Raw genomic sequence first — 27,322 nt, 5'->3', positions numbered from 1 at the left:
ACAGGGTGGTATGGGAAGAGCTGGTGGTATTTCAGCAGAGGTGGGAATGGGGTGAGGGAGCAAGTCTGGGAAATGTGCTCTCCAGACAGAGAAGACTGGATGACAACCAGTGTCAAGGTGAAGTAAGCTTGGAGGAGCAGCAGCCTGGAGGGCAGGGGGGGCCTCGGGGCCCTGAGGTCAGACCTCAGTGAGAACTTTGGATTTGGACGTTCACCATCCATTCTGCTTCAGAGTTTGATTAATATGAACCACTGAGGTGTTTTCCATAATGGACCAGGCACCTTGGGTTTCCATAATGGAGCTGAATAACATTGTTCATACCTGTTTAAAAATTTTTTAAGAAGAGAACAGAGCTGTCTCAGGATGGGTTCCCTGGAGGAGACCTTAAGGCAAAGATTCATGTGCAAAGGATTTATGAAGGTTGTGATCCCAGGAAAAACTGGTCAGAGAGCAAGGGAAACAGGCAGAGAGAAGGAAGAAAGAAGCTCAGCAGTAGGGCAGTTTCAGGCAAATTCCCAGCCTCAGTCTGGTCCCTGGGGAGCCCTAGAGCATAAATGACTCCTCTGAGTTTATTCCCTGTTGAGGCAAAGAGCTAACTCTCACATTCCCACCACAGGCAGGCTGGCTGAGGTCCCCTCCAGGTCCGGGGGACCGTAGATTCCCAGGCACTACTGCTATCTGTCTACGCAGGCAGAGTGGCCCCAAGGGCAGTCCTTGGAAGATGAGTTACAGGATCAAGTCGTTAGAAGCAAAGCGCACAGAGGCCAGGGGAGGGACACACGGGTACAGTAAGAGAGACCCAGCAGATCCAAGCAGGTTATCAGCAGTGTCTGCTACAAAGACTGGAGGAGAAATTAGAAGAAGAAAGAGGAAATACCTTAGGATCTTGTAAATATGTCTGCACCTTATATTTACCTATTTGTAATTCAAATATCAGGCACATCTCCTATATTCGATTCAGTTAACTCTATTAACTATATGATTCTGGGTAAGGATGGGGCAAGCACACTGTGCAGGCTGGTTCTCCAGTCGGGGAATGCCAGCCCGCACCCAGCAATGTTGTTTCAGAAAGTCAGAAAGTACAGCAGGGATAACTGATAGCACTGGCCCTGTGTGTGAAGCCACATTCAAACTCCTACCTGGGCAGCAAAATGGGAGGTGTTTAATGATAGTCTGGAGGACACAGGCCATACCTTTGACATCCTCCTTAGTGGCTAATCTGGTTTTGAATACATTCAATGTAAAAACTATCGTGGACTTTATTAGCCCACCGTACACCATTGGGTTTGTGTATAGCAGGGTGATTTCAGCCTTATCCGAAAGGTAATTTACTTAGATGCCTTTTAAGCACCTTAAGTAGCTGCAGTTGCTTTTACCGTTTCCAACACCAGGGGGCAGACTTGAGTCTGAAATCTGATGTACGTCCCTAGAAAACAATAGCTGAGTGTAATTTTAAAAGAAAATAAATCAAAAAACAAAACTCACTACTCTTGGCTACCTCCAGGGAAATTACCATCCGGAATTTTCTTTTAGTTTCATGGGCTGGTTACAAGCCTTCTGTGGACTAGATTTAGAAGTGTTGCTATCCATCTGTCCTGTCTGTTTTATCTACTCCATTTGGGACAATTTTTGAGAATCCTTTTGTTTTAAATGGGAGAATATATTATCTGTGTTGAAGACTGACCAGCTAATATAGGGCCACAATTTCCAAATTCCTAGAATAGAAAGTTTGCCAAAGTTAGTCATTTTTTAATGTGTTCTTGCTTTGCTACTGTAAAATCTTTCAGTAGAGCATGCCCAGTGGCCAAATGCAGACAGGCCTTGATGTCCGTGCCTCTGATGGCCTTGACTGCTGGTCACAGCGGGTTGGCTTCAGAGGTCGAGGGCCATGGGCTCATTTGCCTGGTGTGATCCCTCATCATAAATGTCAGCCTCGCAGAGGGAAAGGAAGGGTTGCATCTGTGCCTGCTTAGCCCCTTTTGGTGTCTTTGCCTTCAGCTGGAATATGTGGGCAACTGTGCAGGGTAAAACTGTGATGTGTCTGATTTTCATCAGTCTGGAAGGTGGTGGCACTAGCTCGGTTGCTTAGGGCAGCACAAATGGGCTCCAACTGCAGGTGACCTCCTCGTGTGACTCATGCTTACGGCTCAGACTCTGCCTGATGACCACCTAGTCAGTTGGCAAGTGAGAGCTGCTGGCCTGGGCCTGGGGGAAGGAAAGCAAGACCGCCTTTATTGCTAAAGAGACCACGTGGAGAATGCTCTACACACACATACACACACACACACACACACACACACACACACACATCAGTGGGTCATCAGTTCCCTGTTACCCAAAGCCCGGTGTCTGGCTATAAAGGGAAGCCCTTCTCTGGTCCTGGGAGGGGGGTTGAATTCATACCTTCCAGATAAAGAGTATCACTTGGTGAAGAGGCATCATTAATTTGCTCATTTGGGAGATGCTTTGCTTTATTCTTCATCACACTGAATAGCCTCATTTCCCTTTCTCCTCTTTCAGTCTCGTTTCTATTACCAGTGGCATCCAATGAAGGAGCAGCAGCTGGACAGTTTAATTTATTAGGGTTGTCAAGGCCAATCTACCACTGATAATAGAACACGGTGGAAGTAGACCCATCCAGAAAAGCAGATTTAATCTAAATGATTCAAATCGTGTTTCAGCAGCTTCCTATAAATTAATTCATTTTAAATTAATTCATTTTAGAGTCTTCCTATTAATTTTGTTTAAATATGAGACTATGTGCACATTACACAGGAATTTTTCTTTAAAAAAAAATACCCCATCAGATTTTGCAGAGAAGATATTTGATATTTAAAATATTTCCCTCTAGTTTTGAAAACAAGATTGAAAATCAAATAAGAAGACATTACACAGGATCAAGGGTGTCTGAACACCTTGTCCGGCATAGAAAGAGCTGAGGCTCGCTGATCACCTTAAATCCACTCCAGGAAGGAGCATTTGCACCTCGTGTTCTTGGATCTTCCCTCTGAGATCGGGAATCCTCTTGGCTAAAGCATTCATGGAAATTCCTTTACTTTTCACTTTCGTTTCAAATAGTCTCAAATTTACACAGAGGTCGTAAGAACCATATAAAGAACTCTTTGTCCTGAATCTGTTGAGAGTAAGTTGTCAACTCAGTGCTCCAACACCTCCAAATCCCATAGTGTGTTTTTCCTACTGAAAAAGAGCATCTTCTGAATAGCCACATGCCGCCATCTACATCAGGACATTAACATCGAGACTTTACAGCCATTTAATCCTCAGGCTCCAGTAAGGTTCTCCAGTGTCCCAGTAACAGCCTTTATAGCAAAAGGGTCTAGTTGAAAATCACCTGTTGTGGGGAATTCCCTGGCGGTCCAGTGGTTAGGACTTGGCGCTTTCACTGCTGAGGCCCGGGTTCAATCCCTGGTCAGGGAACTAAGATTCTACAAACCCCACGGTGTGGCCAAAAAAAAAAAAAGAAAGAAAGAAAGAAAAAAGAAAATGACATGATGAAATGTTGCATTTAGTTGTCACATCTCTTTAGTCTCATTGAGTCTAGATGAGGTCCTCAGTCTTACTTTATCTTTCTTGACCTTGGCACTTCTTCGTGACCTAGGCAACTCATTTTATAGAATGTCCCTTGATTTGGTTTTGTCTGCTGCTTCCTTGTAATGGGGTTCAGGTGATATACCTTTGCAACCCTATCAGAGAAGTGATTCTGGGTCTTCCTGTTGCATGTGGTCAGTTTCAATGTGTCCCGTTGCTGGTGAGGCTCACTCGATGAAGGTGGGGTCTGCCAGGGTTCTCCACTGTAAGGTTACTCTTTTCCCCTTTGTAATTAGTAGTAAGTATTGGAGGGGGAGGTCATTTGAGAAGATGAAATATGGTCCTTCATTTTTAAAACAACCATCAGCAAAAGGTTTTTTTTGATCCTAAATGTTAGTTGCTTTTCTAAAAAGGCTTGGCTTTCTTAAGTATTTTTTGCAATACATATAGAGGGAAATTAACTCTAGGTGTCTCTGTATTTCTCATTCGGTGGGGGCACAAGCCCTAGAAATGCTTAAAAGCCAAGCCTACACTCCCCCACTTCCACTTTTAAAAAAAAAGTCTTGACGTTTAACATTTATACAGAAAAGTACACAAATTATAAATGAACAGCCCAACACATTTTAACAAAGGGACACACAAGAATCACCATATTCTAGCACCTACCCCCTACCCCAACAGATGCCAACCCTGTGCCCCCTTCCATTCTCAGTCACACCCAAAGGTAACCAATGTCCACCATAGATTTTGCCAGTTTTGGGACTTGACTTTAATGGAATTGTACAGGATCTGCTCTCTTGTGCCTAATTTTTTCTGGACTTTTTTAAAAATTGAAGTATATTTGATTTACAGTGTTTCAGGTGTACAGCAAAGTGATTCGGTTTTATATATAGGTGTGCGTATATATATATGTGTATATATATATTCTTTTTCAGATTCTTTTCCATTATAGGTTATTACAAGGTATAGAATATGGTTCCCTGTGCTATACAGTAGGCCCTTGTTATTTATCTATTTTATATATAGTAGTGTGTATCTGTTAATCCCAAATTTCCAAATTATCTGTCCCCCTTGCCCCCCACCCCCGCCTTTCGCCTTTGGTAACCGTAAGTTTGTTTACTATGTGAGTCTATTTCTGTTTTGTAAATAAGTTCATTTGTATCATTTTTTTAGTTTCCACATATAAGTGATAGCATATGATCTTCATTTTTCTCTGTCTGATTTATTTCACTTAGTGTGATAATCTTAGGTCCATCCATGTTGCTGTAAATGCCATTGTTTCATTCTTTTTATGGCTGAGTAGTATTCCATTATATATATGTGTGTTTGTGTATATATGTACCACATCTTCTTTATCCATTCAACTGTCAATGGAAATTTTGGTTGTTTCCATATCTTGGCTCTTGTAAGCAGTGCTGCTATGAACATTGAGGTGCATGTATCTTTTCGAATTATGGTTTTCTCTGGATATATGCCCAGGAGTGGGATTGCTGGATCGTATGGTAGCTCTGTTTTTAGTTGTTTAAGGAACCTCCATACTGTTCTCCATAGTGGCTGCACCAGCTTACATTCCCACCAACAGTGTAGGAGAGTTCCCTTTTCTCCATACCCTCTCCAGCATTTATTATTTGTAGACTTTCTAATAACGTGCCTAACTTCCTTCACTCAACATTATGAGATTTGCTCTCATCTGTGCCATTCTATACAGTTGTCATTACTGTGCCTCCCAGGTCACCGTCCAGATTGGGGGTATCTTATTTCTTCATTTGTTCCCCAGACACCTACAGAATATCCAGAACATTAGGTAGAGACTGGCTCTGGTAGACACACTTTGCTGCCCTGTCGCTTAGGGGAATAATTCTGACATGCATTCTGCACGCATCCTTACAGGGGCCACTACAGGACTGAGCCCCAGTCCCCCACAGTGATAAGCAGCTCATTCATGCACCCATTTCAGATTTCTCTCATTTCCTTTGCCCTTTCCTCAGTCTCTCCATGTATTCCTGGAATCTTCTCCCATCTAAAGAACTAAAGACCTTCGTTAGGGTCTGCTTTCAGAAGAACCCAGGTTAGGATACCTGTTCTCTCTGCAGTTCCCTGATAGGGTACCAAATGCCTCTGAATAGGGTAACATCCCAGGTAACACCCATGGTTGCTTGTACAAGCCCTGGGTTTTTCCCTCCCTCCCACAGGATGCTTGGTTTCAGCATTCAGTGGCCCCTCTGAGGGAAGAAAATAGTGTCAAGACAATCAGGCATCTTTCTCTTCCCTCCAGAGTATAAGGAGAGAGGAGAAAGGCTGGTGTTGGTGTGTGGGTGACAAAGGGGCAGAGTTTCCCAAGTTTGGAGGCAACCATTTTGAATAGGGATTTAAAACTCTTTAAGAGCAAAAGCTTTTGGATCTAAAGCAACCTAGCTTCAAACCTTGATTCCTCCACTTAAACAGGCTGGGTGACCATGACTGAGTAAGCTAACCTCCATACCCCACTTTCCTCATGTCATAGGGTGATAATAATTCTGCCAATCTTACAGGGTTGTTGAGTAGATTAAATTTGAAAATGTATGTAAAGCCCTTAACATAAATACCAAAAGATAATCTTTTTTTTTAGCCATGTGGATGTGCTGGCTGGAAGGCCTGGGTTCAAGTACACAGCTTTCCTACTTACTGGGTCAGGCCTCAGTTCCACACCTGTAAAATGGGGATAATAGTAGTACAGACCTCATAGAGTTGTTATGAAGATTAAATAGAGAGAGAAACAGAGAGAGGTGGAGGGAGGGAGAGAGAGAGAACTTTAAACAGTGTGTAACACATTAAAAGCACTAGAAAATCTAGAAAAACTCGAATCCAGGAGCCGTTTAGAGACAGGGTCTTGGAGGACGGTCATGGCCTGTGGCTCCAGAGGGTGTGGGTTGACTAATATGCAGAAGGGACATTGGCTACTCACAGTGAACAATGTGGAAAGACAGTCCTGAATTTTCCTCTGGGGCAGAAGCCCTGTGTGAATTGGAGACCAGCTAGGGGGAGACAGAAACCCTCAAGTACCAGGAAGTACTGATTCTCTGATTAAAGTAGGACAGAACTTGAAGCCTTTGGGGAATGAGGTGGCATAAGGGGAAGGGATTCGCAGAAACGGGAGGAAGAACAGAGGAGAAGGAGTGGATAGAAATGGAGAAATGGATGGCCGCCTCTCCCCACCAGGTAAAGCTGGCTGCTGCTTACCTGTCCTCCGTCCCCACCTAGAGGCACTTCTGGGAGAGGCCAGAGGGCATCCCTCCCTAAGTGTTCCATCTACCTAGAAAGCCATTATGTCATTGGCCAGGTAGCTAATAGGGATTTTGTCTATTTTTGTATCTAGTGGCAGTTGTGATCGTTCATCCCCAGGCCACTATACTTACCAGCCTGCTATGTTTTGTGATGCTTCTATGTTGAAAGTGGTCCCATCCAGCTTCCTGGGTTCTGTGCCAAGACCAAATGGGGTAAAATAAATCAACTTGGCTTTTCCATTAAAGACTCCTCTGTCTCAACCATCTGTGATTTAGAGGAATAGGAGCTAAGGTGCATGACTGATTGTACATGTTATTTTTCTTTTGTTCATTTGCTTGCTTGCTTTTTGTTTTTTTATTCTGTTGTATTGTTTTCTGGTTAAAGACTAGATTAAGTAAATGGCTATTTTTGCCTGCAAAAGCTGTATTACATACCAATTCATGCAAGATGAGGAATTCCTTGGATTAAGTTCAAATTATTCCCTGAGAGGAGAGCAAACTTTGGTTGATAAAGTGGGTCCTTTCGGCATTTTGCTCAGATGCTGTGGTCATGTTTGATTTGGAGCAGCTATGAAATCTCAGCTCTGTCAAATGTTGCATGTAAACCAAGCTTTTTACTAGCTTCCAATGTAGCATGGAAAAGTCCTGCAGTGCAAAATGATTAAAGAAGTGCAAAAGAAATCTTTAGATTCTGAGGAACTGACTGACAAATCAGCCTGAAGCTTTACCTATAAAGATGATTAATCCGTGGCATGTGAGCATCTGTACTAAGCACATCCCAGACACCAAGGGGCTCGGCTCCACCTGAATATAATGGGGCTAGCCATGGGCAATGTGATTCCCTAGGTTGTATATTAAGGAGGTTCGGAGCAAAGGCTTTGAATTCAGACAGTCCTGGAATTTAATCCTGACTTCATCACTGTATTAGTCAACTATGGTTTCAAAAATGCTGCCTAACAAACAACCTCCAAAATGTAATGGCTTATAAGTACAAACACTTATTTTTCTTACTCTTGGGTCTGTAGGTTGGTAGGGTCACTCTGCTTCAAGCTTCAGGGCAGCTGAAGTTGGCTTCAGGGTTTAGGTAGGGTTCAAGTCCGTTTTGCATGCCTCTTGGTATTCTTGGATGAGCAAGTGCCCACGTCAGGTTCTTTTCAGGGAAGATAGCAAGAACTCAAGGAACCAAGCCAAACCATGCAAGCACATGAAAACCTCTGCTTGTGTCTATTCACCAACACTTCAATGGCCAAAGCAAGACCCGTGGCTAAGCTCAAAGTCAATGGATTGGGGATATATATATTCCACATACTCTACTGAGAGACACTAAAAAGTCATGTACAAAGGGTTGAATTTATAATCATTATGGGGAGGGGGGTGAAGAATTAAAACAATATTTCATCTATTACAACCATTAACAATCTTCAAACCTTGATAACTTCTCTTTGGTCATTTGTAACATGAGGCATAACAGTACTTGCCTCCTAGAGCTGCTGGGAAGATTAAAAACAATAGATGGAGGATAGCACATAGTGAGTGATTAATAAAGGGTACCTTGATTGTAACAGATCTGCCCTTTCCCTTTGGACTCTTTTTCTCTCCTGATCTCTTCTCTCCACCATCCCACCAGCAGCACTTTCCTTCTTCAATTCCTGAATTCTCCTGCATGGCCTCTTCTCATTTCCAGGACCAATTCAAATAATTAGAATTGCACATGAGGTTAGGGCAATGTGGACATCTTGGTGTTTATGCTGTGGGAAAGAGATCGAAATCCAGATATCAGCTTTATGATTGTGAAGCCCCATTTGCTAACGAGGCCTCATATAATACACACCTCCACCACACCCTCCAGCTTAAGTATAGGAAAGAGCTCTGCAAAGCTGATATTGACCCAGGGGAGGGAGGATCACTTCCACATACACTCATCACCTACCAGTATGGCGTCAGAATGGGATTGCTGACCTCTGGACAAGAAGTTCTGGGTCCTTGACACATGGAAGTAGAAGAATACCCAAGCCATGCAGACAGGAAGACTGTCCAGAAAAATAAAGAGAAGGGTCCTCAAGCCATGCACTTGCCCTAACCCTTCTCCCTTCCCTCCATCAGATAAGCCACACTCCCTGTCACATGCAGACAAGTGAGTAGTGGAGGCAAGAGAATAAAAGCATTATTCCAGTGGAAGACCCGTCATGGAAACATGAGGACAGAGGAGAAGCAGTTTCCCTGACAACCTGCTTTACAAATGAAGAAGTTTAATCTCTTGCTGTGAGCTTTCTCAATAAAGTCATCTATTATCACAAATAAGGTTGTGTAACAAAGCACTCCAAAACCAAAGAGCTTAAAACATGCTGAAAACTACAAAGTATTCCTGAAAGAAATTAAAGAAGACATAAATAAATGGAAAGACACCCTGTGTTAATGGATTAGAAGACTTAATATTGTTAAGATGACAATATTACACAAATTGATCTACAGATCAATGCAATCCCTATCTAAATCTCAGCAGCGTTTCTTACAGAAATAGAAAAACCCATCCTGAAACACATATGGAATCTCAAGGGACCCCCAAATAACGAAACATTCTTCTTAAAGAACAAAGTTTGGGAACTCACACTTAGTGATTTCAAAACTTACAAAACAATAAGAAAACTATTACAATAATAAAAACCGAAGTATGGTGCTGGCATGAGAATAGACATCTAAACCAATGGAAGAGAATATAGAACCCAGAAACAAACCCTCACATTTTTGGTCCAATGATTTTTGATAAGGGTGTCAAGACCATTGGATGGGGAAAGAGCAATCTTTTTAACAAATGGTACTGAGAAAACTGGATATCCATATGCAAAAGAATGAAGGTGGAGGCTTACCTTATACCATATACAGAAATTAACTCAAAATGAATCAATGACATAAACATAAGAGCTAAAACTATAAAACACTTAGGAGAAAGCATAATGGAAAAGCTTTATGACTTTGTATTTGGCAGTGATTTCTTGGATATGACACCAAAAGCACAGGCACCAAAAGCAAAAAGTCAATAAACTGGATTTCATCAAAACCTTGTACGTCAAAAGACATTATCAAGAGAGTGAAAACACAAGCCACAAATGTGAGAAAATATTTGCAAAGCATTTGCCTACTGAGGAATTAATATCCAGGATATATAAAGAACTCCAACTCAACAACAACAAAACAATTTAAAAATGGGCAAAGGACTTGAATATACATTCTACAAAGAAGATATACAAATGGCGCATGAAAAAATGTTCAACATCACTGGTCATCATTGGGGAAAATGCAAATCAAAACCACAATGAAATACCACTTCACATTCATTAGGATGGTTATTATAAATTTTTTTTTCTAATAAATAAAAATGGAAAGTAAAAAGTTCCAAGGATGTGGAGAAATTGGAACCCTCATGCATTGATAGTGAGAATGTAAAATGATGTAGCTGCTGTGGAAAACAGTTTGGTGGTTCCTCAAAAGTTAAACATAGACTTACCATATGCAACAGCAATTCTTATTGTTACATACCCCCAAAGAATTCAAAGTAGGGACTCAGATATTTGTACCCTGATGTTCATAACAGCATTATTCAAAATCCAAAAACTGATCCAACAGTAGATGGATGGATAAACAAAATGTGGTATATACATATAATAGGATATAATTCAGCCTTAAAAAGGAATGAAATTCAAACACATGCTACAACATGAGCCTTGAAATCATTATGCTAAGTGAAATAAAACAGACACAAACTGACAAATACTGTATGATTCCACTTATATGAGACACAAAGAATAGGCAAATTTGTGGAGAAAGAAAATAGATTTGAGGTTACCAGAGACTCAGGGGAGGCAGATGGGGAGTTATTTTTTTAATGGGCACAGTTTCTATTTGGGATGATGAAAAAGTTCTGGAAATGCATAGTGGTGATGGTTGCCCAACAACGTGAATGTAAATAATGCCACTGAATTATACACTTAAATATGGTTAAAATGGTAATTTTTTTATTTTACCATGATTTTTTTTAAGAGCTGAGAACAATAAGCATTTGTTGTTCTTCACAATTCTGCAAGTTGGCAGTTTGAGGTATGCTCAGCTGGCAGGTCTTCTCATCTCATCTGGGCTCACTCAGGCATCTAGAGTCAGCTGCTGAGTGGGTTGGAGGCTGGCTGGTCTAGGATGGGCTCAGCTGGGCTCACCCATCTTTGCTCTATGAGTCCCTCATTGTTCATCAGTCTAACTTAGGCTTGTTCTCATGGCAAGTGGGCAGGGTCCAAAGCTGCACAGCCTCTAGAGATGTAGGCTTGGATAGGTATGACATCACTTTGACTGTGTTCTATTGGCCAGAGCAAGTCATGTGGCCAAAGGGGAAGAGAAACAGATGCCATCTTCTGATAGGAGGAGCTGCAGAGTCACATTGGAATGGACCTGGATACAGACAGGAAAGGAAAATTGGCACCATTTTTACATCAACCTACCACAGTTTGACATTGTTAATACAGAACATGTCAAGATACCAAATGGTTTGAGGCAGGATGGGCTCATGTATCTAACCTAGGAGTTGTTTACAATAGAAGGTCAGTGTCTGATCTAGGAATTTAAAAGTGTAGGAAAGTATACACAAACTCCAGTAAGCACACATAATTTTCTCTCCCAGGCATTAAGCACCTGTCAGATTATTTTTCAGTCAAGCCAGCTCCTTTGCAAACTTGGCACTTTGTAGGAGCTGTAACTCCTTGGAGCAGCTGGAATGTGGAGAGTCTTCAAAACAACAGAATTTTGGAGCTGGAAGGGAGCCAGGCAGATCTCAGCACAAACGGGAACCATAGACCCAGCAAGTTAAAGCAGCTTGACAAAGGCTTCATAGTTACCAATGACCAAACTTGGACTAGAACCCAGATTGCTGAACTCATAATCCCGTGCTCTCTCTAGGACACAGTGGTGATCTCATTTTCCTTAGACTATACAGACCCCAGCTCAGTTATCCAAGGAACTTGATCTGTTCTTTAGGACTTTGCAACTTACAGTTGTCCTTCAGACCATCAGCCTCACCCAAGAGCTTGTTAGAAACTCAGAAATTCATGCCCCACATCAGACCTGCTGAACTAGAGACTGCAAACTTACAGGATGCCCTGGGCATTTGTGTATAGGCTAGAGCTTGAGATGTATTGCACTGGGACACTGGTTTTCAACCTTGGCTAATCATTGGAATCACTGGGAGAAGTTTAGAAATACTGATGCCAGGGCTCTACTCCAGAGGTCCTTATTTCTTTGTTCTTGGGTGCAATCTGGGAATAAGGATTTTTAAAAGCTTGCCAAGCTACCACTTCTCTGTTATTGAGTCCAACCTCATACTGCTGCACTGCACACAGGCTAATCGAGAGAGAAGTGGTCGGAGCAAGGAATAGTGACTTTATTCGGAAAGGCAGTAGACCGAGAAGATGGTGGACTAGCGTCCCAAAGCACCATTTTATCCAAGTTAGAATTCAGGCTTCTTTTATATTAAAGCAGAAGGGGGTGTGGTTGGTTGGTGCAAACTTCTTGGTGTCTGAATCCTTTGTTCTTTTTTTTTTTTTCACACACACACACTGTATTTTATTTTTACAAGAGATAGACTGACACCAAGCATTGTAAATGGATGACCACAAAAAAAGCAACAATGATTGCAATTACCAAACACGAAACACACTCATGCTATGTCATAATATTGACATTCAGTCCAGTAATCCTCCACTGTAACAGCTCCTTTACTTTGCAGTGAAAATTGATTTGTATATTCTTTGCCTCTGAGTCCTTGTGGATGAATCCTTTGTTCTTGCAGCTGTCCAGGTAGGTCAGGTCATGATATTCCTGTAAACCCCCAACAAGACAAATGATATTCTCTGTTCTGCAACTTTTTTATCTCTCTATGACTGGAAAAGTGTTATATCTTTAAAGGTCAGAGCCTTGAGAATGGGCTATCCTGTGTATTTCAGGCTATTGACAACATTCTTAATTTGTAGCAAAAGAGACAGGATACAAAGGTTAAAGTAAAAGACACAGATCCAATATGAAGTCAGATTTGTTCTTCCCTATTACATCTGTAGTCTGTCTCTAATGTGCTAAAGATGTTAGCAGTTTTTGATTAGGTTTTCCCTCCATGCAATGAGCTAGTATTTTCTTAATAAGTACACCCAACCTTCAACAGACCCTAACTGATGACCTTACTCCAGTGTACTGTGTTGGATGTAAGATTAAGGGATTTATAAATTGCTGAGAATTATTTAACTGTCCTTACAAGGGAAGAAGTTTAAATACTGGAACTGGTACTGAAGGGAATTTTTTAAACCTATTTTGTTCCCCAAAAGGATTGGCACTTATGTACGATGAAATTCCCCATAATAAAAGTTTGTCAAATTATAAATACAAGATTGAGGACTGAAAAATATAAATCATGGAAGAGAAAAAAGAATAATAAAGGACACGAATGTGAAAACCTCACACGTGAACGTAATCAATAGTTAGTGTATAAATTTGATTTTTTTTCAAGCCTCCTGAGAGTCGAGTTAAAACAGTTGCAAAATTGTTTTTTTTCAACAGAGACAGGGAATGAGAGAAACAGTCTTTCCTACAGGAAAGCAAAGCTTGCTAACTCCAATTTGTAAATAAGTATTTCATGAGGTCTTTCAGTGAGGACACAATGACATTATGAACCATGTCTTCAAGAAAGTTCCTAAGGTAAAAGCAGGACTGGATTTCATCTGTTTCGTACGGTGTCTTTTTGTTAAATCTGTTGTCATCACACGAAACACAATTGATGGAATATGGCTTTGGAAAAAGGAAAGATAATATTGTTTGAGTCTCTTCTGGGGTTCATGTGTGGGTGTTGTGTGTATCCCAGCTTAATCTAAGATATAAATTAGGGAAGGGGAGTTGTAAAATCACCCCCTCTTTAAATTTGGCCAGGTAGCTGCCATCGGCCTAAAGAGAGAGTAGTGGGTTTTCTCTCTGTGCTGGTGCAAGGGCTCTTGCAGTTCTGTTAGTATCCCTGAGTGCGTGAACAAGATTATCCAGTAAACTCTTTTTGGACTCCTTCATTCCAGCCTTAAACTTTCCCTCTGGGATGTTTGAACACAGTCATAATAGGATAAATGTGCTCTAGCATTAAGTCACAGAACATGTTCTAGGAACATAATAACCCTTTGTGTTATGAATCAATCATTTTCCCTTTTCTGCTTTGGATGGTTGTTTCTTTTCTTTATAAAACAAATGACTCTATTAATCTGGAGTTCAAAGACTAGGGAATATTTTCTCTATGATAATGTATATCTATAGATATAGATACATCTAAATATAGATACATCTAAATATACAAATGTTATAACTAGATATATATGCATATGAGTGTGTGTATATACATTTCTCACTGAAAGAATTGACTGATTTTCAAAATTTCTATTGAATTGAAATTTTTTTTGAGTTGTGAAAAGGGGACATCACACAAATGATCCACCACTACTGTTCAGACTTCAGTGTGTATATGAATTACCTGGAAGCTTTGTTAAAATGCAAATTCTGATTGGAAGTTGAGCTGAGATTCTGCAGTTCTAACATGCTTCCAGGGGTTGTTGCTGGTCTGGGACCACACTTAGAGTAGCAGCGGGGGAAGGCTACTAGCAGCATCGTTCCCAAATTTGGCTGCACAGAGGGCTCACCTAGGGATCTTTAGAGATTACTGACACCTGGAACCACCACCAAAGCTGTAATTGGTCTGGGGAGACACCTTGGCCTCAAAAACGTTCGTAAACTCCCCAGGTGACTCCTATGTGTCGCTTTGGCTGACAGCCGCTGCAGTTGAAACTGCCAGATGGAGCTGAAGCTCTCACTGCTTTAGCCTTTGCTAAGAGCTATCGGAAAACCTCAAGGTGCAGTCTTAAACATTTCATTAGGTTTTAAAGAAATAAAATCATTTAAGTGTGAACAAATCTTATATTTGTGCTGGAGGGAGAGATAGGTACATACATACATACATTCATATTCTTGTAAAAAATGTCTCATTTTGCAAAAAAAAAAAAAAAGAGAAACCACGTGATTTTATTCTGTACAATCAAACATTGAGGACTTAGCACCTCTGCTGTGCAGAAGGAAAGCCCCTCCGACTTGCAGGTTTCTCTGTGTGAGCCAAGTTAATAGCTAGAGAGGCATGAGGCTCTACCAGTGGTAATGGTAAAGAAATTAAAGATGAAAGGAGCCTCCCAACTCTTAAGAACATTATTTCTTTGGCTCTTGATAAGGTACTAGAATATTCAGTGTGCAGTTCTATGTCTTTGATGGAGGTTGCCATCTCTCTGACTCAGCTCCCATCCCACAGCCACACCCCACAACACCTGTTCTTTTCCAATCCTTAGATGTCCAATCTTCCGACGCTGGTGCATTATCCTTACCTATCCTCCCCCTCCTTTATTAATCACCTTCCAACTTAAACTCATAGTTCATCCATTCTATCCCTCATTGCTACTTACCTGCTGTTAGTCATCCATGGCAACTGCCTGGCAAATATGCATTCTGGGATATATCCAGTGTCCCACATTTGCAGAAGCTGCCTTCAGGGTGCTACGTATTTGCTAGAAAAGACAAGCAACCACTTGGTTTGGTGCCATTCCAATATATTTTAACAAAATAATTTACATATAATAAAAGGCAAATCATAAATGTACAGCTTGCTGAGTTTTTACATATATATATTAGTGTGACCACAACCCAGATCAAAATATAGAAACTTTTCATCACCCAGAAAGTTCCCTTGTTCCCTTGGGCTTCTTCCCAATGAACATCCTTCCCCTGGAGGTAATGATTATTCTGACTTTAATCACCAAAAAGAAATGGATTCATAACTATTAATAATAATATTATTATTTAATAAATAATTAATAATTATTCCTAATAACTAGGAATATTTTGTATATTTCTGAAATATTTGGAAAATGTGGAGCCCAGCTTTTCTCCACTTTTTCCCCACAGGGGCGTATTTTTTGTTTGGCATCTAAGACCAGTCCATTTCTGAAATATTAAGTACACTATTTTAATACTAACTTTATACTTTGAATGTCATTTAACCACCTAGCAGTTTTATTTACAGATTAACAAGTTTCTTAACATTTATTATGCCTTGAAGAGATCATTTTTATGTCTGTTAAGATTGCTTAAAATGTCAGGTTAAAAAAAATAACAAAGTTTTGGACACTCAAAGGTAAAATTCTGTTGACCAAATTTAAAATAAACATGCCTTGTGCTTCCTTGTATAGCCTATCAGAGAAAGCAAAAAATGATGACATTTAGCATTACATATTAGCAATATTTCAAGACTCAGTTTGTCTTTACAGGGGGAGAGTGGTAATCAATGCATATACTACACATTTTGTTAGTTATTAAATTTTTAAATGTCAGAATCTTGAGCAAATGTGATGTAACAAGATACTTCTTTTGTTACAGTGACAGAATTTTGAAGTTGCTGCAAGGGCTAATTATTCCAAAGAGCATTCAACTTGTTTTTCCCCAGTTCCCATAATTCTGAGTTTTAAACATCCTTTCTTAGGAAAGTTTTGTTTCTGGAAATATTTTATTTTTGCTTGCCATGGTGTTTGCATACATTCCCTTCCTTGTATCACAAAGTGATACAGCTTGTCCTGATGCTTTTGTTGTCTTTTCTACCCCTTCAGAGGGTAGAGTTGTGTGTGCTGACAGAGGTGCTGTGATTTCCATATATATTGAGAAGCAGTATTTGTAATAGTTAAGAGTGGGCCTTGCTTTCAAACCCTGCACCTGCCAGCTGAGTGATATCGGGCAAGTAACTTGGCCTCTCTGAGTCTTATTTCCTTCCCTTGTACAAAGGGGTAATAAAGCCCCTATCTCAGAGTCTTGCTGTAAGGATTAAATATGGGAAAAACACTTCTAATTGTCTTGGCACACAGTGACTGTTTAAGTCAATGTTAGTGACTGGAAGCTCTTTTAAACCAGTGCATGGAATGATGGCAGCCATTTCAATCATCTCACAAATTATTTAAAGCTCACATCCTACGTGGGGGAGGGGAGTGCCCAACTCTTGATTATGCCCATCTCATTTGCGATACCTAAGGTTGAGCTCAACACCCAGCAAAACTCAGCCAACTTGCTTCTCTACTGTCACTTGAAAACTCCTTCGAGAACAGGGTGTGGTTTCTTATTCTAGTGGATTGACTTGGCCCACAAACTGAATTGCTTCAGGAGTGGGGAGACCTGTGTTTCATGTCCCTTCTGCCACAGAACCACAGATTGTCCATGAGCCAAGAGTGGTCCTTTGGTGCCAAGTGACCACATCCCTCTGAAACCACACACCAGACTTATTGGGAGTCTTTCTTCTTTTTTGTCGTGGCACATGAATCAAATACTAGAACAGTTTTCCCCAAAAAATGTTCCTGTCCAACTAGTGATACTGTAGATTTTATGCAAACATTTTATGTAAAGGGCTTGATAGTAAATATTTTACATTTTGAGGGCCATGTGGTCTCTGTTGCAACTACTCAACTCTGCCAGTTGTGGTGCAAAAGCAGCCACACACTGTAGCTACACAAATGGATGCGGCTGTGTGCCAGTAGGATGTTTACAAAAACAGGCTAGATTTAGCCCATGGGCCATTGTTTGCCAACCCCCGTTCTACCTCAATGCTGTCCAATTGAAAGATAATGCAAAACACATATTTAATTTTACATTTCTCAGTTACCACATTTGAAAAGTTCTTGATATATTTAAACATCTCAATCGTTCAGCACTTTTAAAAGATGTAATAAAAAAAAAAATATCTTAGAGTCGAAAGGGACAGATGCCTTACTTCACAAATACCCTAAATTTGTTTAAGCAACCTGATATCTAATGACTTCATTAAGAAATCTTAAGTGATAATAGGAAACTCTGCATAAATATTAAAATGCCCATTTTGACTGATTTTTTAGAGGCCATATAAATAGAACCAAAATTATAACCATGAGGCTATGTCAATTTCAAATAATTTTGCCATAAAAAAAACCTAAAACCCACTCAAAGATAAGCTTTGACCACACCCCTGTTTGGACTCCATGCCGACTCATCCTTTGTGGGCAAAAGCAGACGATGGGGGCTTCATGAGTAGCACCACTTAAGAGAAGCCAGTTTTCCCAGACTCATCTCTAGTGAGTTTCCACTCATATAAATGCCCCTTTCTGTAGCCACATCAAGGGTTAGCATTCCCTACCCACAGGCATGCAGGCCTTACCCCTTCTGCAGTCTGGTTCACCTGCCCTAGTATAAATGGGCCCAGCTCCCAGCTTTTGTGCCTCCTTTCTTCTGCATCTCCCTACTCTGGCCAGCATGGAGGAAAGGGGCACATAGATGAATTGGGGCTGGCTGGTCTAGGATGGCCTCAGCAGAGATGGCTCATCTCTGATCCTCCAGATGGCCTGTCCAAGCTGGTTCACCTGGGAAAGGCAGGGAACAGAGAGAGCAGGGCTTCCTGCAGCCCAGACTAAGAATTAGTATCATGTCACTTCTGCCACCCTCTTTTGTCTCAGCAAGCCATATGGCCATCCCAGATTCAAGGGTGGGGACATAGACTTCACCACGTCTCAATGTGAAGAACTACAAAGTCGCATCACATCGGGAAGGGGATTAGTTGTGCCCATTTTGCAAGCAATCTATCACAGGGACTAATATCAAACTATAGGATTGGCCCTTGTGTGATACACTCTAATGAATATGCCTTCTTTCACTATCTGTGTGAGTTTGTATCTCATCCTGAAATACTGAAAAATGAAACACTTCTTCATCTGTGGTCAGCTCTTCTTGATACCCAAGCATCAAGCTAAGATAAGTAGTTCCAGTCACAGCTCTCAGTGCTCCATCTTGGGCTCCAGGTGCTGCAGTTCATTATCAGTGCATGCCTGGTTCATAACTCAGAGTGCTCCCCTTGGCGTCCCTGGAGCTGGTGTAGGTGACCTTGGCTCCACAGCCAATGACGGAGGATTAGCCTGGACACACTTTGTTGTTTTTTTTTTTTTTGAAGTATAGTTGATTTGCAGTGTTGTGTTAATTTCTGCTGTACAGCAAAGTGATTCAGTTATACATAAATATACATTCTTTTTTATATTCTTTTCCATTATGGTTTATCACAGGACGTTGAATATAGTTCCCCGTGCTATACAGTAGGACCTTGTTGTTTATCTATCCTATATATAATAAGTTGCATCTGTTAACCCCAAACTCCCAATACATCCTTCCCTCCACCTCCCCACCCCGTCTGCCTGGCACCCCCAAGTCTATTCTCTATGTAGCCTGGACACACTTGATAGAGAAACCAGGGAAAGTCTGTCCCTCCTTACTCTCTTTTATTCCAGGAATGCTTTATAATTCCAGGCTCACTATAGTCATCATTATGATTCATGAGTTAAGGTAATTCCTTCCAGCTGCTATAACGTATTAACCCATGCACCTCAGTAAATAAGCTCAACAAAATAGGAGTTTATTTCTCACTCAGTATCCAATGCGGATGTTCCTGTCCAGAGCATGGCATTGCACATGGTCATTGGGCAATGCAGATTCCATCACATGGCTCTGGCATCTCCTAGCAATTTCTGAGAGTATCCTGCTAGATCTTCTCCGTCCAGCTGGTAGACAAGAGAATAAAGAGAAGAAAAGATATTTCTTGGTAACTGGCCTGGAAGGACACACATCACAACCAGCTCATAGTCCATGGGTGAGCGTTGGTCTGAGGGTCCATTTAGATGCAAAGGGTGCTGGGAAATATGGTCCCTGGCTGGGAACAGCTTGGCAGCAATAAGGTTGCCCTATGGAAAGGGAGCGCACATCTTTGGTGCATATCTACCACATTAATTGAGAATACCGATATTCACACCCATTGGTTTGTGAGCAGCGAACCCTGCCTTACTTCATTTTAAATTTTTTATTGTGAAATATATGTCTAAAACAGGTGTACTGGATACCTCTTGTGTCCCATCACACATCCTTTAGGCCAACCTTTTTTCCTCCAGCCGTTGCTGAGACAGCCTGCTGTCACCTTGATCGCACCACTCCGCTTTTGGACTTGGTGATTTTTTTTACTACCACCTGGTGGCATGCATGGGGGGGGGTCCTCTCAGCCATTCTGACAGAGGAGATGGGAAGATGAATATTTGCATCTTCATTCCCTTGAATCTTCAGTTTTGAGACCGAGAATCGACCCCTAATTGTCCACAGACAACCAGCTTGATAATGTACCCCCGAATTGCCTTCCCCCCTTCCCTGTTTCACTCTCCCCACTGTTCCTTGACCTCACTTTCCAAAATAAACTATTCACATGCAAGCCATTGTCTCAGCTCTGCTTTTGAGGAAGCCAGGCTAAGATGTGAATATGGCACATGGAGAGCGTAAAGAAAAATACTAAATTCTTACATCTTATGCTCAAATTAAGAAACAGATTGTGGGATATTGTCTCATTCATCTCAGAGCGCTCCCTGCACCTAGAAATTATTTTTGGTTTAATTAAATGGATAAATTACTGAGCAGAGATACCTCCATAAACTTCATTGCTACCTAGACACTAGAAGCAAAAAACGGCAAGCAGGTAACAGTTAAATTCCCAATTATGGTACTCATAGTCTCAGATTGACTTTAAATACAAACATAAAGCCCTTCTGACTATTAACTCTGGGCAAACTGGCTTCAGTTGACTTCAGCCCAGCTGCCTCGCATTGCAAGCAGCAAGAACCAGGGCTATAAACTACACATTTGCTTAGCCAAGTTAACAATAAATAGTCACCTTCAGGGGTTATCCTTGTATGGAACTGATGAGTAAATGTGTCAGATTCATTGTGCTTTCAAAGGCAGAGAAAATGGCCAATAATAGAACATTTTCCAATTACCTTAATGATGAAATCTGATCTCCACAAAATTCACAGAACTTTCCTTAGATACATTCTACTTTTTTTAATAATTTGTGCAGAACATAATAATATTTTTAGTAAAGGAATTGGCTTATTTGGATTCCACATGATTAAGATTATTGCATAATTTATTTTAAAGGGTTTTAATGGTTAGAAACCCTCATCACCCCCTCTGCTCTGAGATACCCTGCCCATAATTCTCATGTTTTGCAGGAATATGTGATTCTCAACTACTTGCTCAATTAGCCCCACCCCCTGTGGTTACCAAAGGAGCAATTATACTCCAATAAAGATGTTAAAAAAAATTAAAAAACAAAGATTTTAAAAAAATGAAAAAAAAGAGACAACAACAACAAAAAAGTGTATGTAGAAAACTGAAAGAAAATAGAAGGTCTGAGTTCTTTTGATGTTAAAAAAGCCTACATTTCTTCACATAAAAATCCAAGTGTATCAGGTCTTTTTGTTGTGATTATGTACTCAGGTGTTTCTAGCCACATTCCTTAATAAAAACAGGGAATTGGTTCTCTGCAAAGAGAGTAAGAATTTAGATGGAGTGTTTAAAAGTCGATTATTTTCTGAGAGGTCCTGGCTTATTCTTGAGTCAGGGGACTATTTGGCTTATTCACCTCCAGAGAAGTGTTTACCAGAAAGACAAAATGAAACACATTCTTGAGGATGATAGAAGACATTGTTTTAGAAAAGAAATGTGAGGTTTTATTAGGGCAAAGCTGTTAATTACACACTTTATTATTGTCAAGGTTAATACAGTTTGTGAGAGCAGAGGCACTTTTTCATATCTTCCCGGGAACAAGGGGAGACAGCTGTTCTTAGGGACAGATCCATTATAGCTTATCACCGACCAGCAGCCTGAGGAAGGAGCACCATGAAATACGGCCTCTGTCACCAGGAGCCAGGGCCAGTGCTGAGCTGGTCCAGGCACAGAGCAGAGACAATGAGAACCACAGCACTAAACTCAAGTAGATTGGGTTGCATTGATTTTTAATGCTCGGCTGTTTTGCAGTGTGAAATTTACTGGTACTCTTGCAATTATTGTATTTATTGATCTCTACAAAACTACACAATCTTGCTTTAATAAACATCACATCCTGACAGTAATAAATAGCGGTTCTTACCTTTTGAAGCCTGGTTAAACCGTGTTGTAAAATTCTGTATGTTTGGATTTCATTATCATCACTTTTCTGCTTAGGATTCCTTAAATTGAAACCCGTGTCACGGAAACACATATTGCCTCGGTTCTAGTTTAACTGGTTTTTCTGATTACATAAGGTTATTATACTCTTCTTTTTAAAAAATTTTTGGAGGGTGGGTCAACAATTTATTTTTAAGGTTGACATTTTGTAAGCCCCTTCTTGTTAACACTGATTTAATCGTTTTCATTGAAAGAGAGAAAAGTTTCCTTTAAGAGGGATTCATGTACACCTTCAGTAAACATTTTCAAATGCATTTTTTTGGGTCTCCTTTTAGCATTGAAAATGCTAAAAGACTGTGCTTTCGGTTCTTGGAGTTTTGTTTGTTTGTTTTCACTATAGATAAGATTTTCTTCTTTTCAAATGTCTGCAAACATACCTTCATTTCCGTGGTACTCAGCTTTTATTCATCAATAACTCCAAGGCTTGGAGCTTCATGGTAAGATCACGATGCTATAGAAGATGTTCCAAAATGGTGAGATCTGTTAAAGCCTTCATTTTGGTTAAATATAAGTATTTCTGCCTTCATAGGGAAGGCGGAAATATTGAACAACTATAGCAATAACCAACTATAACATCAAAAATGTACACAATATGTACATAGTTAACACTATTTATGTGTATATAATATATTTAACACTATGCTATATATATTTAATAAAATATGAATTATATATTTAATACTATATGTGTGTGTGTGTGTGTGTGTGTATATATATATATATATATATATACTACTGAACCCTATTATACTGAAAAACATGGCCCAGTCTAACTTTTTTTATTATAAAAGTAACCCTGATTATAGAAGAATCTGGAAAATACACTCTGAGTATGTTCCCAAGTGCAAACCCATTTTGCTCACCACACAACAGGCCAATAAGTCAGGAGATGAGTTTTTGGGGCAAGCAATAACGACTTTATTGAGAAAACCAGCAGACTGAGAAGATGGTGGACTAGTGTCCCAAAGCACTATCTTACCCAAGTTAGAATTCAGGCTTCTTTTATATTAAAAGGAAAGGCGGGGGGTTTATTTGAAAGTACCCCATTTTTTAGATCTAATAAGAAGTATCTATTTAGTATGTATAACAACTGGAAGTAATTTGAGGTTCAACTGTTTAAAATCAAGACATTTATATCTAAAATTACTAATAGTAATTTTTTGAAGTCTACTACATCAATTATCCTTTTTCTTCCAGTGTATCAAGCTCAGGTTTATTTCTTCTGTTTGCAGCTTCTTATTTTCCTAAATTATTATCAACCTAATTTAAAAGTAAATTTTACCCATAAAATAGTGGAATGACTGCTATTATTAGTACTTACTATTAGTATGCCAACTGTTCTGCACATGTTATTTCATTAAATCATCACATTAACCCTATGAGGCAAGGATTTATTCTTGCCATATTATGGATTAGGAACTGTGACTTAAAAGGTTAGGTAACTTGCCCAGTACCACAAGGCTGATAAGTGCTGTGAGCCTAAGATTCAAAACAAGGGTAATAAATACATACTACTTGTTTTTTTGAAATATTTCTTATTCAGTGAATAGTCTTTATTTTTCTTCTAAATAGCATTTAGCTCATAGCAATATTAATATTTCTACTTCCATATTAACAAATGTATAGAATTCTGTGTATTGGGTTTACTGCTATAATTTTGCATGTAAACTGAACATACTTTGGCTATTCAATGACAAGTGCACAGAAACAGCAAACTCCCCAATTCTGAGGTCACAGGTTAATTTGTATGCTTAAACAGCGATCCTCTAATCCCCATGGAAATCTAAACAAACGTACTTGGGCAATTAAAAAAATTTGTGAAATAGTTGTTTATAATTGTTTGGTTTTTAATTTTTTTCAAATGTAAGACATTCGAATGTGTAGTGGGTAATCTGTAGGAATGTGCAGAGGGTAATTTCTATCCAGAATGCTGGCTAAAAAGACCTTTAGTAGGTACACTGTGATATAAACAAATGGATACTATTTTCTTGAAAATTACTACAAACACTATTGAAGAGAAGAGGAGGCCAACAGTTTAAATCCACAGGAAGTAACAGTACATATGTCTCAGGGGCTTTGAAGAGCACCCTGAGCAAATAGAGAAGGAGAAGTGTAAACAGGTAAGACCCACCTGTAGTGCAATAGGAAGCTGTTCGAACAGACTTGGTACTTTAGAGGGTGAGTTATTAGCATTCATATTTAATGCATTAGAAGCTGTCCATTTCATCTTTGCCTCTTCACGGGCTTCTCCCTCTTTCCTGTTCATAGGTATTGTTTCTCCCAAGTTTATCTGTTGGGGGTTGCATAGACATTGCTCTGAGAAGAGGTCCAAGTATATATATGATATATGATTCTTTCTCTCTCTGGGGGATGCTTCAACAGAACGTCACCTATTTTGGCAACCAATCAATCAATGTATACCCCTCTCCGCAGAAACAATTACAACATTCCATATAAAGGAATGCTATTCAGTGATAAAAGGGAATCGGGGAAAAAAAAGAATAGGCTATTCATTCACAGGACAACCTGAATGAACCTTAAATGTATTATGCAAAGTGAAAGAAGCAAGACCAAAAGACTCCAGAATGTGTGGCTCTGTTCACGTGATATCCTGGAAAAAGCAAAACTGTAAGGATGAAAAACAGGGTTTGGGGAGGGGTAGTGTCTGACTAGGGGAAGTTCAGGTGATTTGAGGAGAGAGAGGGTAGAACTAATCTGTATGGCACTGCCAGTGGTGAATACATGATGCTTTGCATCTGTCAATTCCCATTGAACTTTCCAGCACCAAAAGTGAACTAATATATGCAATTAAAAAAAAAAAAAAAGTCAACCAGGAGATCAGAGCATCCCAAGATGGAATGCAGAGTGTGACAAAAGAATCTATTATTACACGTGTATGACATAACCTCCTTGAAGGGGGTGTGAGGAAAAAAGGCACCAACCTAAGTAACTTTTAAAACAGTGATTTGAATGGAAACTGGAAGACTAAAGTAAAAAAAAAACCCTGCACATAAACACTATACTCTAGTTGGCACAGTTGTTTCCCATAGTGGTGTGGGTTCATAATTCTGAAACTGCTGTACGTATCTACGGTGATTGAATGGGTAAATGAACAGCAGATAATGGAATCCAGGTTTTTCACTGTTGGGAGAGTGGGGATTACAGACAAGTAAGGGGGAAAGCTAGAATGAACCATGTGGTACTAGATTAGATTCAGAGATATCTGTCTGAATTCAGGTTTAATTTAATATAGATAGAGCTGAATTTATAGAATTATAGATGTGTGTGTACGTGGGTGACTTTACATAAGCATATTTCATAGCTCTGTTTACTGAGAGAGGCTTGGAAACAATGACACCCCAGTAGCAATGTGCATACCCAGCACCCAGATATTGGTTTCTAATATCATTCTCCAGTAAATGGAACCAAGGCTCCTTGGAGATATGGCCGATTTTAGGGCAAGGACAGGGAAAATACAAGATGAGCCTGGAGCACCTTATAGTGCCAGAAAGTAAGCAAATGCTCAAAAAATAAAAGAGTGGGGTCTTGTCATAGGGACACAGCAGCCAATCTGAAAGAACTCGTAATAACCAAAGCTGGAACAATTTGAGCAACAAACCAACATAGTACAGGCAAACCTCAGATATATTGCGAGTTCAGCTTCAGATCACTGCAGTAAAGCAAATACCCCAATAAATCGAGACACACACATTTGTTGGATTCCCAGTACATATAAAAGTTATGTTTATGCTATACTGTAGTCTGTTAAGTGTACAGTAGCATTATGTTTAAAAAAATGTACATACCTTAATTTTAAAATGCTTTACTGCTGAAAAATGCTAACCATCATCTGAGGCTTCAGCGAGTTCTAATGTTTTTTACTGGTGGAGGGTTGGAAATATTTTGAGAATTACCAAGATGTTACACAAAGGCAAGAAATGAGCAAATGCTGTTAGAAAAATGGTGCCAATAGATTTTCTTGAGGCAGGGTTGTCACAAACCTTCAATTTGTTAAAAAAAAAAAAAAAAGCAAAAAACAATCTTTAAAGAGCATTAAAGTGAAGCACAATAAAATGAAGTATGCCTGTATTGAATTATAACCCAAAGTATAAAACAAGTAAATATCCATGATTCCAGCCCTACTGAGTCAAATAAATGATTGAATAAATAAATAGGGAGACTTGCCTAGTCTCCTGTGGAGAAGAATTCCAAGTACTTTATGTAGATATACCCTCCCAGGAAGGTAGATCTTGACTTGACACCCCTTGAGTATGGGCTGCACTTAGTGACTTGCTTCTAAAGAGTGAAGTGTGGAAAGCGGGAGGGAAGGGAGGGGAATATAACTTTACAGTGTGGAAACCAGGCAACCATGACCTTGGCCAGGTGATCAAGGGCAACGTCATCAGTGGTGAGCCATGTGTACCTTGGATATGATGTAATGAAATTGGTATATTACTCTGTGATCTTCCTCCCCAAAAACCAATAACCCCAGTTTAACCATAAGAAAAACTTCAGACACACCCAATTGAGGGACATTCTGCAGAATACCTGACCGGTAAAATTGTCAAGGCCATCAAAAACAAGGAAAGTCTGAGAAACTGTCTCAGGTCTAAGGAGACTTGACAAATAAAGGTAATGAGGTATCCTGGATGGGACCCTGGAACACCAGGGAAAAACTAATGAAATCTACATAAACTGTGGAGTTTAGTTAATAGTAATGCAAGATGTTAACAATCAGGGGACTAGGTGAGGGATATATGAAAACTCTCTTTGCAGTCTCTCTGTTAATCTGAAAGTACTCCAGACTTAAACGTTTATTTAAAAGAAAAGGGTAGAGACCAAAGGCTTTAGTCCAGGACTGATTGGGGGAAAAAAGACCAAACCTTGTCTTTCACTATGGATAGTTGGAGAAGCACTGATCTGTAAAAACATATGCTCTAGGACAACTTTGACTTATTCTTCCAGTTTGAAATCTATTGTTCTAACTGAGATAGTTTTGAACTCCTTGCTACTTTCTCAAAGGTGTTTTTCTCTTGAAATCCCGAAGTCTGAAGTCACACTTTGTTCTTTGTTCTTTTATCCACCCCCGTCATATTTTATTGCAAACCTTGTTATTGTCAAGGTGCAGCTGACTGGTTTTGTAAGTAGTTTCTGATTTCTTTCTGTTCCTGTTATTCATTCCAGTGTTATTTAGGCTCATTAAAGGGAACATTTGGGCTTGGCAATTTGTCACTAAGATTCGGGTACAAGCACATCATTACCAAGCTATCCAAAATTCAGCAGTGATGATGCTAATGATACACAGAAGTGTGGCCAAGAAAGCATTACAGTTATATACTTAATAAGAACATCACATTTGATCA

The 27,322-nt window shown here is 39.9% G+C and overlaps 1 protein-coding gene across 4 annotated transcripts in view; it reads left to right on the top strand.

Annotated features, from left to right (window-relative positions):
- PAK5 (p21 (RAC1) activated kinase 5) overlaps nt 1-27,322 on the top strand; it is a 320,997-nt gene that overhangs the window by 247,159 nt on the left and 46,516 nt on the right. The window lies entirely within an intron of this gene.

The sequence above is a fragment of the Balaenoptera borealis genome, assembly GCF_965194805.1.
Source record: "Balaenoptera borealis genome assembly, chromosome: 16".
Taxonomy (NCBI): domain Eukaryota; kingdom Metazoa; phylum Chordata; class Mammalia; order Artiodactyla; family Balaenopteridae; genus Balaenoptera; species Balaenoptera borealis.
Note: the sequence above shows the minus strand (reverse complement) of the source record. Positions and strands in the feature narration are given on the sequence as shown.